This window comes from Panulirus ornatus, chromosome 3, assembly GCF_036320965.1.
Source record: "Panulirus ornatus isolate Po-2019 chromosome 3, ASM3632096v1, whole genome shotgun sequence".
Taxonomy (NCBI): Eukaryota; Metazoa; Arthropoda; class Malacostraca; order Decapoda; family Palinuridae; genus Panulirus; species Panulirus ornatus.
The window spans coordinates 364859-379612 of NC_092226.1; the positions used below are offsets into that span (position 1 = coordinate 364859).

The following is a 14754-nucleotide window of genomic DNA, read 5'->3' on the forward strand; positions in this document are numbered from 1 at the left end:
GAAAGGAAATTGGATGTTTTGGCTCTGAGTGAAATGAAGCTTAAGGGTAAAGGGGAAGAGTGGTTTGGAAATGTCTTGGGAGTAAAGCCAGGGATTGGTGAGAGGACAAGAGCAAAGGAAGGAGTAGCACTACTCCTGAAGCAGGAGTTGTGGGAGTATGTGATAGAGTGTTAGAAAGTAAACTCTAGATTGATATGGGTAAAACTGAAAGTGGAGGGAGAGAGATGGGTGATTATTGGTGCCTATGCACCTGGTCATGAGAAGGAAGATCATGAGGCAAGTGTTCTGGGAGCAGCTGTGCGAGTGTGTTAGCAGCTTTGATGCACGAGACCAGGTTACATATACATATTGGAAAGGATCATAGTTTTGCACATGATCAAGTATATTCCTATGAGTCCACAGGGAAAATGAAACACAATAAGTTCCCAAGTGCACTTTAATGTAATAATTAAATCATCAGGGGAGATTCTTTTTTTTTTTTTTTTGCCGCTGTCTCCCGCGTTTGCGAGGTAGCGCAAGGAAACAGACGAAAGAAATGGCCCAACCCACCCCCATACACATGTATATACATACGTCCACACACGCAAATATACATACCTACACAGCTTTCCATGGTTTACCCCAGACGCTTCACATGCCTTGATTCAATCCACTGACAGCACGTCAACCCCGGTATACCACATCGCTCCAATTCACTCTATTCCTTGCCCTCCTTTCACCATCCTGCATGTTCAGGCCCCGATCACACAAAATCTTTTTCACTCCATCTTTCCACCTCCAATTTGGTCTCCCTCTTCTCCTCGTTCCCTCCACCTCCGACACATATATCCTCTTGGTCAATCTTTCCTCACTCATTCTCTCCATGTGACCAAACCATTTCAAAACACCCTCTTCTGCTCTCTCAACCACGCTCTTTTTATTTCCACACATCTCTCTTACCCTTACGTTACTTACTCGATCAAACCACCTCACACCACACATTGTCCTCAAACATCTCATTTCCAGCACATCCATCCTCCTGTGCACAACTCTATCCATAGTCCATGCCTCGCAACCATACAACATTGCTGGAACCACTATTCCTTCAAACATACCCATTTTTGCTTTCCGAGATAATGTTCTCGACTTCCACACATTCTTCAAGGCTCTCCCAGGGGAGATACAAGAAAAAAATATGTCAGCTGATATACAACGAACAGACGTAGCTGGGACGCCATTTGATAAACACGTGACTGTCCAAGACAGACAACGAGCGTATCATAAACTTATTATGTGGACAAGAAGGGGAATTGTTTACAAATTTTATCAACAATACAGCCATCCAATTTGTATAGACCTTCACAATTATTTGTGTATTTAATAATAGAAGGTTCAATGATATTTCGTGTGGTAATGGAGTTAGAGTTAATAACTGAGATGGCATTACTCCAGTCAATACACTGATCACAGTTTTTAATCTGATTAAACAGGGCATTTGATTCTTGTCCTGTTCTTATACTATATTTATGTTGCTTAAGTCTAACAGAAAGATCTTTACCAGTATGCCCAACATAAAACTTATCACAATATCTACATGGCACTTTATAGATGCACCTAGGAGAATTTTCTGATGAGTTCCTGATTAAGATATTCTTTACAGTATTATTGTAGCTGAAGGCAACATTTACATTAAAGGATTTAAGCAACATGGAAAATAAAGTAAAATTATTATTAAAAGGGAAAACTTAAAGATTCTTGGTGTCAATGGGAGTTTTAGGTTCAACTCTATATAATGATTTCTTTGCTAACTTTGGCCTGTGGCCTTTGTTTTCTTTTCCCAGCGCTACCTCACGTGTGCGCGTGGTGGTGGTGGTGGGGGGGGGGGGGGGGGTCATTTCATGTGTGGCGGGGAGGCGACGAGAATGGATTAGGGCAGCAAGTATGAATATGCACATGTGTATATATGTATATGTCTGGGTATGTATATATATGTGTATGTTGGTGGGTTGGGCCATTCTATCTTCTATTTCCTTGCCCTACTTCGCTAATGCGGGAGACAGCGACAAAGTATAACGGATATAAATAATATTCTTTATTATACTTTGTCACTGTCTCCCACGTCAGAGAGGTAGCACAAGGAAACAGACGAAAGAATGGCCCAAACCACCCACATACACATGTATATACATACATATCCACACACGCAAATATACATACCTATACATCTCAACGTATACATGTATATACACACACAGACATATACATATATACACGTGTACATAATTCATACTGTCTGTCCTTATTCATTCCTGTCGCCAACCCGCCACACATGAAATGACAACCCCCTCCCCCCACATGTGCACAAGGTAGCGTTAGGAAAAGACAAGGCCACATTCATTCACACTCAGTCTCTGGCTGTCATGTATAATGCACCACAACCACAGCTCCCTTTCCACATCCAGGCCCCACAAAACTTTCCATGGTTTACCCCAGACGCTTCACATGCCCTGGTTCAATCCATTGATAGCACGTCAACCCCGGTACACCACATCATTCCAATTCACTCTATTCTTTGCGCGCCTTTCACCCTCCTGCATGTTCACGCCCCAATCACTCGAAATCTTTTTCACTCCCATCTTTCCACCTCCAATTTGGTCTTCCACTTCTCCTCGTTCCCTCCACCTCTGACACATATATCCTCTTTGTCAATCTTTCCTCACTCATTTTCTCCATGTGACCAAACCATTTCAAAACACCCTCTTCTGCTCTCTCAACCACACTCTTTTTATATAGCCCAGGAGAGATTGAAAACAGAATGGAAAAAGGTGAGAGCAAATGACGTAAGGGGAGTGGGGAAGAATGGGATGTTTTTTGGGAAACAGTGATGGCTTACGGAGATACTTGTAGCATGAGAAAGGTGGGAGGTGGGCAGCTCAGAAAGGGTAGTGAGTGGTGGGATGAAAAAGCAAAATTCTTAGAGAAAGAGAAGAGAGAGGCACTTGGACAATTTTTGCAGGGAAACTGTGCAAATGACTGGGAGATTAATAAAAGAATGAGGCAAGAGGTCAAGAGAAACATGCAAGAGGTAAAAAAAAGAGGGCAAATGAGAGTTGGGGTGAGAGAGTATTATTACATTTTAAGGAGAATAAAAAAAGATTTTTTGGAAGGAGGTAAATAAAGTGCGTAAGACAAGAGAACAAATGGGAACATTGGTAAAGGGGGCAAATGGTGAGGTAATAACAAGTTGTGGTGAAGTGAGAGGGAGATGGAGTGAGTATTTTGAAGGTTTGTGGGATGTGTTTGATGATAGAGTGGCAGATATAGGGTGTTTTGGTCGAGGTGGTGTGCAAAGTGAGAGGGTAAGGGAAAATGATTTGGTAAACAGAGAAGAGGTAGCAAAAGCCTTGCGGAAGATGAAATCCGGCAAGGCGGCAGGTTTGGATGGTACTGCAGTGGAATTTATCAAAAAAGGGGGTGACTGTGCTGTTGACTGGTTGGTGAGGATATTCAATGTATGTGTGGTTCATGGTGAAGTGCCTGAGGATTGGCAGAATGCATGCATAGTGCCATTGTACAAAGGCAAAGGGGATAAAGGTGAGTGTTCAAATTACAGAGGTATAAGTCTGTTGAGTATTCCTGGGAAATCATATGGGAGGGTATTGATTGAGAGGGTCAAGGCATGTACAGATCATCAGACTGAGAAAGAGCAGTGTGGTTTCAGAAGTTGTAGACAATGTGTGGATCAGGTGTTTGCTTTGAAGAATGTATGTGAGAAATACTTAGAAAAACAGATGGATTTGTATGAAGCATTTATGGATCTGGAGAAAACATATGATTGAGTTGATAGAGATGCTCTATGGAAGGCATTAAGAGTTTATGGTGTGGAAGAGAATTGCTAAAAGCAGTGAAAAGTTTTTATTGAAGATGTATGGCATGTGTATGAGTAGGAAGAGAGGAAAGTGATTGGTTTCCAGTAAATGTCAGTTTGCGGCAGGGATGCGTGATGTCTCCATGGTTGTTTAATTTGTTCATGGATGGGGTTGTTAGGGAGGTGAATGTAAGTATGCAGTCTGTTGTGGAGGAGAGAGCTTGGGAAGTGAGTCAGTTGTTGTTCGCTGATGATACAGTGCTGGTGGCTGATTCGGGTGAGAAACTGCAGAAGCTGGTGACTGAGTTTCGTAAAATGTCTGAAAGAAGACAGCTTAGAGTAAATGTGAATAAGAGCAAGGTTATTAGGTTCAGTAGGGTTGAGGGACAAGTCAATTGGGAGGTAAGTTTGAATGGAGAAAAACTGGAGGAAGTGAAGTGTTTTAGATATCTAGGAGTGGATTTGGCAGCCGATGGAACCATGGAATTGGAAGTTAGTCACAGGGTGGGGGAGGGGGCGAAGGTTCTGGGAGTGTTGAAAAATGTGTGGAAGGCAAGAACGTTATCTCAGAGAGCAAAAATGGGTATGTTTGAAGGAATAGTGGTCCCAACAATGTTATATGGTTGTGAGGCATGGGCTACAGATAGGGTGCAGAGGAGGGCGGATGTGTTGAAAATGAGATGCTTGAGGACAATATGTGGTGTGAGGTGGTTTGATCAAGTAAGTAATGAAAGGGTAAGAGATGTGTGGTTATAAAAAGAGTGTGGTTGAGAGAGTAGAAGAGAGTGTATTGAAATGGTTTGGTCACATGGAGAGAATGAGTGAGGAAAGATCGACAAAGAGGATATATGTGTCAGAGGTGGAGGGAACGAGGAGAAGTGGGAGACCAAATTGGAGGTGGAAGGATGGAGTGAAGAAGATTTTGAGCGATGGGGGCCTGAACATACAGGAGGGTAAAAGGCATGCAAGGAATGGATTGAATTGGAACAATGTGGTATACCGAGTCGACGTGCTGTCAATGGATTGAACCAGGGCATGTGAAGTGTCTGGGGTAAACCATGGAAAGTTTTGTAGGGCCTGGATGTGGAAAGGGACCTGTGGTTTCGGTGCATTACACATGACAGCTAGAGACTGAGTGTCAACGAATGTGGCCTTTGTTGTCCTAACGCTACCTCACGCAGACGCAGGGGGAGTGAGTGTCATTTCATGTGTGGCGGGGTGGCGGTGGAAATGGATGAAGGCAGCATGTATGAATATGTACATGTGAATATATGTATATGTCTGTGCATGTATATGAATGTATATGTTGAAATGTATAGGTATGTATATGTGCATGGGTGGGCATTTATGTATATACATGTGTATGTGGGTGGGCTGGGCCATTCTTTTGTCTGTTCCCTTGTGCTACCTCACTAATGCAGGAGACAGCGAAAATTATAACACAACATATACACATATGCTTTAGTTTTGTGATCTATACTGTATCTTTATGGATTTGCTGTTTTGCTTAGAAATATGTAAGTGTTTTTTGTAATAGCATGACTAATTCATATCCTTTGATTAAAAAAATATCCAATTAGTAAGAAAAATTGAGACGGGGAATATATGTGGTGCTATACAAGTATTGTAAAGAATAAAATGTTTAAAAAAACATTAATTCCATTCTGGGGCACTATACATGAAGAATGCAGTCATGATGTAACAAATTTGCCTTATTTCAGAGGGTATGCACCTGCAGTTTCATTCTGTGAATGGTGCCATGCTTTATGGGGTTCAAGAGGAAAACAAAGGGGAAAGGTGGAGTAACTGGTGGTTTCTGAAAATGTAAAAGTTTATGATATCCCTTTATTATATTTTGGTGTGTTTCAGATGAATTCTGACACATTTAATTTGTACTAATTTGCTCTCAGGTATAGAGAGAATAATCTGTTTTTTAAAGGGCTGAACTCTCCAACAGGATTTGCAGTTTGCTTCATGGGGTGAAAAAATGGAGACAATTACTTATAAATGATGAGTAATGATTTTTACATACAACTGTTATGAAATACGTCTTGCTGCTCAAGTACTGTGTGGTGATAAATGTGTATCATAATGTGCAGGAAGCAGTACATAAATATGAAGAGGTGCACTGGTGTTTCATTAGTTATTTTGCGGAATCTTTGTTTAAGATTTGCTTAGTTACTTAGTGGAATCTTTGTTCAAGGAGAGCTTAGTTTCTTTGTGGAATCTTCATTCAAGAGGTGCTTAGATTCTAAAAGGAATCTTTGTTCAGGAGGTACTTAATTATCTAGTGGAATCTTTGTTCAACAGGTGCTTAGTTTCTTTGTGGAACCTTTGTTAAAAGGTACTTAGATATTTAGCAAAATCTTTGTTCAAAAATAGCAATTTTCAGGAAAAGGTATGGTTTAATCTCTTCCTCATTAATATAATAGATTTGTATAACTTACAGAAGTAAATAATACGATCTATTCAAATTTCATGCTGTATGGTACATTGTACTGGCCACAGTACAAAGTACCACATCTCACAAGACCAGTAACTTGCAAAGGGCCTTCACTCTGCAAATTACTTTAAAGATGTCACAGGAGCCCCCTTGTTCATGCTCTCGTTGATGGATTTTGAAATAAACAATACCAATCGACTCTACATTTTGTACAGTTGGTATATTGCATTTACCCCTCAATTTCTCCTTACTGAAAAGCCTTGCATATTGTGTGGAGATTTCATTTCGTTCGAGTAAGAACTACCAAGTTAAAAAACAATTTTCCGGAGTGTAAGGAATCCACTGGTACCACTTTCATCAAAACCTATAAAAAAGAACACGTTTATCCTTCTTCAGATGAATGACCAAATTCCTCATCACTCAGCGATAATTACGTTAATAGGGGTAGCCCAAATCGGCTTTAAGAGTTACTTTACCAAAGACCACTGTGTTAACATCCATCACCAGGTATACCACATAAGTTCCCCCCCGTCTCATATCTTTAGTACATTGTAAGTAAAACGAAATTAATAGAAACAACGTTGACAGATATATCAAGAATCAATGATTCGTCATCAATGAACAAAATGAAATACTGCCGATTTCCATGGAACCCTACTTGAAATTGTGGTACTGTAAACTGCTCATCCAATCTTTATTAAGTTTACCATGTACTATATTGCTGTGTCCTAATATCAAACAACAGTAAGCACATGTGGTTCTCTTTCAGGCTAAATATTACATACAGTGAAATTTATATGCCACTGTATCGCCTTACCAATGTAGTCTCAGAGCCCAGCAGTGATCGTTCTGTAATACCAGTTCTCTTCCCAGTGTCTGACAGGTGACTGGGAAGCTCAGCCTGGCAGAGGCCACAGGAAATAACTACGTAAACAAACCCTGGCAGGGACCCCGAATGTAATGCCAACGTGACAGAGAGAAAATGTATAAAGTTCTTCATGTCGATTTTCATTGTATAACATTACTTGATCAATAATCATTGCTTTTATATTAGAGTATTTTGAAAGTTTAATATGTTATATCATCAATGAATTTCTGAGCAATAGGCAATTACGAGTTTCAGTGTGAATATATTTTGGCAAAACATATAAACAATGTACTTACCTAAATATTTCATCAATGGTAGAATATAAAATGTGAGCCTCATGAAATATTTGTATTAATGACAAAAGAGAGCACAAAAATACACGAGTAAGATGCAAAATAGAATTATTTCAAATGAATGAACACTAACATTATAGATATGATTGTAGTTTACGGACCAATAAAGAATCAAAAATCAATTATAAATATTTTCATGACTATATTTCGTAACCAGGGAATGGCAGGCAATATGTACAATAATAGGAACTAAGATGTTCTATTCTGAGCGAAACAAAGCTAAAAACAGTCAGGTGCATCACCAGGGTCAGTGCCACATAATGTAACCCATCTGTCATATAAACAGACGGGTGCATCACCAGGGTCAGTGCCACATAATATAATCCATCTGTCATATAGACAGTCAGGTGCATCAACAGGGTCAGTGCCACATAATGTAACCCATCTGGCATATAGACACTCAGGTGCATCACCAGGGTCAGTGCCACATAATGTAACCCATCTGGCATATAGACACTCAGGTGCATCACCAGGGTCAGTGCCACATAATGTAACCCATCTGGCATATAGACACTCAGGTGCATCACTAGGGTCAGTGCCACATAATGTAACCCATCTGACATATAGACAATCAGGTGCATCACCAGGGTCAGTGCCACATAGTGTAATCCGTCTGGCATATAGACAGACAGGTGCATCACAAGGGTCATGGCCACATAATGTAATCCATCTGTCATATAGACAGTCGGGCTCATCACCAGGGTCAGTGCCACATAATGTAATCCATCTGTCATATGGACAGTCAGGTGCATCACCAGGGTCAGTGCCACATAATGTAATCCATCTGTCATATAGACAGTCGGGCTCATCACCAGGGTCAGTGCCACATAATGTAATCCATCTGTCATATGGACAGTCAGGTGCATCACCAGGGTCAGTGCCACATAATGTAATCCATCTGTCATACAGACAGTCGGGCTCATCACCAGGGTCAGTGCCACATAATGTAATCCATCTGTCATATAGACAGTCAGGTGCATCACCAGGGTCAGTGCCACATAGTGTAATCCGTCTGGCATATAGACAGACAGGTGCATCACAAGGGTCAATGCCACATAATGTAACCTATCTGGCATATAGACAGTCGGGCTCATCACCAGGGTCAGTGCCACATAGTGTAATCCATCTGGCATATAGAGAGTCGGGCTCATCACCAGGGTCAGTGCCACATAATGTAATCCATCTGTCATATACACAGTCAGGTGCATCACCAGGGTCACTGCCACATAATATAATCCATCTGTCATATTTACGGTCAGGTACATCACCAGGGTCAGTGCCACATAATGTAATCCATCTGTCATATGGACAGTCAGGTGCATCACCAGGGTCAGTGCCACATAATGTCACCCATCTGTTATACAGACAATCAGGTGCATCACCGGGGTCAGCGCCACATAATGTAATCCATCTGTCATAGACAATCAAATGCACCACCAGGGTCAGTGCCACATAACGTAATCCATCTGTCATATAGACAGACAGGTGCATCACAAGGGTCAATGCCACATAATGTAATCCATCTGTCACATAGACAATCAGGTGCATCACAAGGGTCAGTGCCACTTAATGTAACCCATATGGCATATAGACAATCAGGTGCATTACCAGGGTCAGTGCCACATAGTGTAATTCGTCTGGCATATAGACAGACAGGTGCATCACAAGGGTCAATGCCACATAATGTAATCCATCTGTCATATAGACAGTCGGGCTCATCACCAGGGTCAGTGCCACATAATGTAATCCATCTGGCATATAGACAGGTACATCACCAGGGTCAGTGCCACATAATGTAATCCATCTGTCATATAGACAGTCAGGTGCATCACCAGGGTCAGTGCCACATAATGTAATCCATCTGTCATATAGACAGTCAGGTGCATCACCAGGGTCAGTGCCACATAATGTAACCTATCTAGCATATAGACAAACAGGTTTATCACTGTGGTCAGTGCCACACAATGTAACCTATCTGGCATATAGACAGACAGGTGCATCATCAGTGTCAGTGCCACATAATGTGACCTTTCTGGCATGTAGACAGACAGGTGCATCATCAGTGTCAGTGCCACATAATGTAACCTATCTGGCATATAGACAGACAGGTGCATCATCAGTGTCAGTGCCACATAATATAACCTTTCTGGCATATAGACAGACAGGTGCATCATCAGTGTCAGTGCCACATAATGTAATCCATCTGTCATATAGACAATCAGGTGCATCATCAGTGTCAGTGCCACATAATGTAACCTATCTGTCATTTAGACAGTCAGGTGCATCACCAGGGTCAGTGCCACATAATGTAATCCATCTGTCATATAGACAGTCAGGTGCATCACCAGGGTCAGTGCCACATAATGTAACCTATCTGTCATATAGACAATCAGGTGCATCACCAGGGTCAGTGCCACATAATATAATCCATCTGTCATATTGACAGTCAGGTGCATCATCATGGTCAGTGTCACATAATGTAATCCATCTGGCATATAGACACTCAGGTGCATCACCAGGGTCAGTGCCACATAATGTAATCCATCTGGCATATAGACACTCATGTGCATCACCAGGGTCAGTGCCACATAATGTAATCCATCTGGCATATAGACACTCAGGTGCATCACCAGGGTCAGTGCCACATAATGTAACCCATCTGGCATATAGACACTCATGTGCATCACCAGGGTCAGTGCCACATAATGTAATCCTTCTGGCATATAGACACTCATGTGCATCACCAGGGTCAGTGCCACATAATGTAATCCATCTGGCATATAGACACTCAGGTGCATCACCAGGGTCAGTGCCACATAATGTAATCCATCTGGCATATAGACACTCAGATGCATCACCAAGGTCAGTGCCACATAATGTAATCCATCTGCCATATAGATAATCAGGTGCATCACCAGGGTCAGTGCCACATAATGTAACCCATCTGGCATATAGACACTCATGTGCATCACCAGGGTCAGTGCCACATAATATAATCCTTCTGGCATATAGACACTCATGTGCATCACCAGGGTCAGTGCCACATAATGTAATCCATCTGGCATATAGACACTCAGGTGCATCACCAGGGTCAGTGCCACATAATGTAATCCATCTGGCATATAGACACTCAGGTGCATCACCAAGGTCAGTGCCACATAATGTAATCCATCTGCCATATAGATAATCAGGTGCATCACCAGGGTCAGTGCCACATAATGTAATCCATCTGGCATACAGACACTCAGGTCATCACCAGGGTCAGTGCCACATAATGTAATCCAACTGCCATATAGACAATCAGGTGCATCACCAAGGTCAGTGCCACATAATATAATCCATCTGCCATGTAGACAATCAGGTGCATCACCAGGGTCAGTGCCACACAATGTAATTCATCAGCCATATAGACAATCAGGTGTATCACCAGGGTCAGTGCCACATAACGTAACCCAAGTGTCATGCAAACACTCAGGTGCATCACCAGGGTCAGTGCCACATAATGTAACCCAAGTGTCATGCAAACACTCAGGTGCATCACCAGGGTCAGTGCCACATAATGTAACCCAAGTGTCATGCAAACACTCAGGTGCATCACCAGGGTCAGTGCCACATAATGTAACCCAAGTGTCATGCAAACACTCAGGTGCATCACCAGGGTCAGTGCCACATAATGTAACCCAAGTGTCATGCAAACACTCAGGTGCATCACCAGGGTCAGTGCCACATAATGTAACCCAAGTGTCATGCAAACACTCAGGTGCATCACCAGGGTCAGTGCCACATAATGTAACCCAAGTGTCATGCAGACTTTCAGGTGGAAGCCCAGAGATAATGTCAGAACACCTGCTGCAACACACACACACACACACACACACACACACACACACACACACACACCACCTCTCACTCTCCGTACGCCACACACACACACACACACACACACACACACACACACACACACACACACACACACAAACACATGTGCTAGGCTGTGCAGCATGATTTCTTTTTTTTTTTTTACTAGGCTGTGCAACGTGAGGTGTGTGTTTGTCACTACGCGGTGCGCTATGAAATGTGTGTTTGTAACTAGACTGTCCAACATGAGATGTGCGTTTGTAACTAGGCTGTGCAGCATGAGGTGTGTAACTAGACTATGCAACATGAGGATTGTGTTTGTAACTGGGCTATGCAACATGAGGTGTGTGTTTGTAACTATGCTGTGCAGCATGAGGTGTGTGTTTGTCACTAGACCGTGCAACATGAGGTGTGTGTTTGTGACTAGGCTGTGGAACATGAGGTGTGTGTTTGTAACTAGGCTGTGCATCATGAGAAGTGTGTTTGTAACTAGACTGTCCAAGATGAGGTGTGTGTTTGTAACTAGGCTGTGCAACATGAGGTGTGTGTTTGTAACTAGACTGTGCAACATGAGGTGTGTGTTTGTTACTAGACTATGCACAATGAGGTGTGTGTTTGTGACTAGGCTGTGCAGCATGAGGTGTGTGTTTGTCACTAGACTGTGTATCATGAGGTGTGTTTTTGTAACTAGGCTGTGCAACATGAGGTGTGTTTGTGACTAGACTGTGGACATGAGGTGTGTGTTTGTAACTAGGCTATGCAACATGAGGTGTGTTTGTGACTAGACTGTGCAACATGAGGTGTGTGTTTGTAACTAACCTGTGCAACATGAGGTGTGTGTTTGTAACTATACTGTGCAACATGAGGTGTGTGTTTGTAACTATACTGTGCAGCCTGAGGTGTGTGTTTGTCACTTGGCTGTGCACTATAAGATGTGTGTTTGTAACTAGACTGTGCAACATGAGGTGTGTGTTTGTCACTAGGCTGTGCACTATGAGATGTGTGTTTGTAACTAGACTGTGGAACATGAGGTGTGTGTTTGTAACTAAACTGTGCAACATGAGGTGTGTGTTTGTAACTAGGCTGTGCAGCATGAGGTGTGTGTTTGTCACTAGGCTGTGCACTATGAGATGTGTGTTTGTAACTAGACTGTGCAACATGAGGTGTGTGTTTGTAACTAGACTGTGCAACATGAGGTGTGTGTTTATAACTAGACTGTGCAACATGAGGTGTGTGTTTGTAACTAGACTGTGCAACATGAGGTGTGTGTTTGTAACTAGACTGTGCAACATGAGGTGTGTGTTTATAACTAGACTGTGGAACATGAGATGTGTGTTTGTCACTAGACTGTGCAACATGAGGTGTTTGTAACTAGGCTGTGCAACATGAGGTGTGTGTTTGTAACTAGACTGTGCAACATGAGGTGTGTGTTTGTAACTAGACTGTGCAACATGAGGTGTGTGTTTATAACTAGACTGTGCAACATGAGGTGTGTGTTTGTAACTAGACTGTGCAACATGAGGTGTGTGTTTGTAACTAGACTGTGCAACATGAGGTGTGTGTTTGTAACTAGACTGTGCAACATGAGGTGTGTGTTTATAACTAGACTGTGGAACATGTAATGTGTGTTTGTCACTAGACTGTGCAACATGAGGTGTTTGTAACTAGGCTGTGCAACATGAGGTGTGTGTTTGTAACTAGACTGTGCAACATGAGGTGTGTGTTTGTAACTAGACTGTGCAACATGAGGTGTGTGTTTATAACTAGACTGTGCAACATGAGGTGTGTGTTTGTAACTAGACTGTGCACATGAGGTGTGTGTTTGTAACTAGACTGTGCAACATGAGGTGTGTGTTTATAACTAGACTGTGGAACATGAGATGTGTGTTTGTCACTAGACTGTGCAACATGAGGTGTTTGTAACTAGGCTGTGCAACATGAGGTGTGTGTTTGTAACTAGACTGTGCAACATGAGGTGTGTGTTTGTAACTAGACTGTGCAACATGAGGTGTGTGTTTATAACTAGACTGTGGAACATGAGATGTGTGTTTGTCACTAGACTGTGCAACATGAGGTGTTTGTAACTAGGCTGTGCAACATAAGGTTTAATGGTATAAAGGAACAGTACGAGGAGGGAGTTTCACACATGTAAGAGCAACTCAAAATCAACGTCCGTTCTGTCTTACAAATGTATAGACTTACGTATACATTAACCAAAGGAAGTGCAACACAAAGTAATACAAACAGCCTTCGAGGTTGTTTGTGATAGTGTAAGACTCACAGATTAGTGTGGTAAATGTTTGAAGGTAGACAGGTAATTACCTGCAAATTATCATGATGACTATGGAGGCACAAATGATGAAAGTTATGGACTTGAAACGAAGTATTGATCAAGTATATTCTTAATCGTATCTACAGTATTACTTTCTACGAGTCTACTGGGCAAAATAGTTTCATTTATTAACAGTCTTGAAGAAAAAGTACTTTGCCTCATTCAAGGTAAAACGTTTCCCCATGAGTTTGTTTGTATTCATTACTACAAATATAATCAGACGAATCAATTGTAACTGGATAAATTACTTTGAATACTCGAATTAGATCACCTCTTAACTTTTTTCTGAACTGAATATATTCAAGATATTTAATTTGCTCATGTAGGATTTGTCCAGGAATCATCTTATAAGCTCTATGTCTTTTCTTCTTCTTATAGTTATTTTCTTCTTACTGTTATCTTCTTTTTATAGTTAGAGTTACTACCCTGAACACAATATTCAAGAAGTGGACCAAATAATGAGTTCTAAAGAGTTAGGAGAATTTACCTGGACTTAAATTCGAAGTCCCCTGCCCTTGTGTCTTTTCACTGCTTCATTGTACAGTATTGAGCTCAACTCTTCCAACTTGACACTTCAACAGAATTCATACTGTAGCTTGCCTTTTCATATTTAGTACCGATATGTAAAACTTTGCACTATATTTGACCTCTAGTGGGTATTGACAAATGTTCTCGCCTCTGGTCGACATCGACAAATGTTCTGACCTCTGGTGGGCATTGATAAATGTTCTGACCTCTGGTCGAGACGGACAAATGTTCTAACCTCTGGTCGACATTGAAAAACGTTCTGACCCCTGGTGGGAATTGACGAATATTCTGACCTCTGGTTGACAATGACAAATGTTCTCACCTCTAGTCGACACTGACAAATGTTCTAACCTCTGGTTGACATTCACAAATCTTCTAACCTCTACTCAACATTGGCATATGTCTAACCTCTGGGCGACATTGAAAAATTTTCTGACCACTGGTCGATATTGATAAAAGATCTAACCTCTAGTCGACACTGACAAATATTCTGATCTCTGGTCGACATTGACAAATGTTCTAACC

General features: G+C 41.7%; 1 protein-coding gene across 4 annotated transcripts in view; it reads right to left on the bottom strand.

Annotated features, from left to right (window-relative positions):
• The window catches only part of sgl (UDP-glucose 6-dehydrogenase sgl), a 198867-nt gene extending 191634 nt beyond the window's left edge, over positions 1 to 7233 (bottom strand). For all 4 annotated transcript variants that reach the window (XM_071682636.1, XM_071682646.1, XM_071682617.1 and 1 more), the window contains exon 1: positions 7108 to 7233. The gene's annotated coding sequence lies outside the window, so the exon portion shown is untranslated. The remainder of the gene's footprint in view (positions 1 to 7107) is intronic.
• Between the last annotated feature and the right edge of the window lie 7521 nt (positions 7234 to 14754).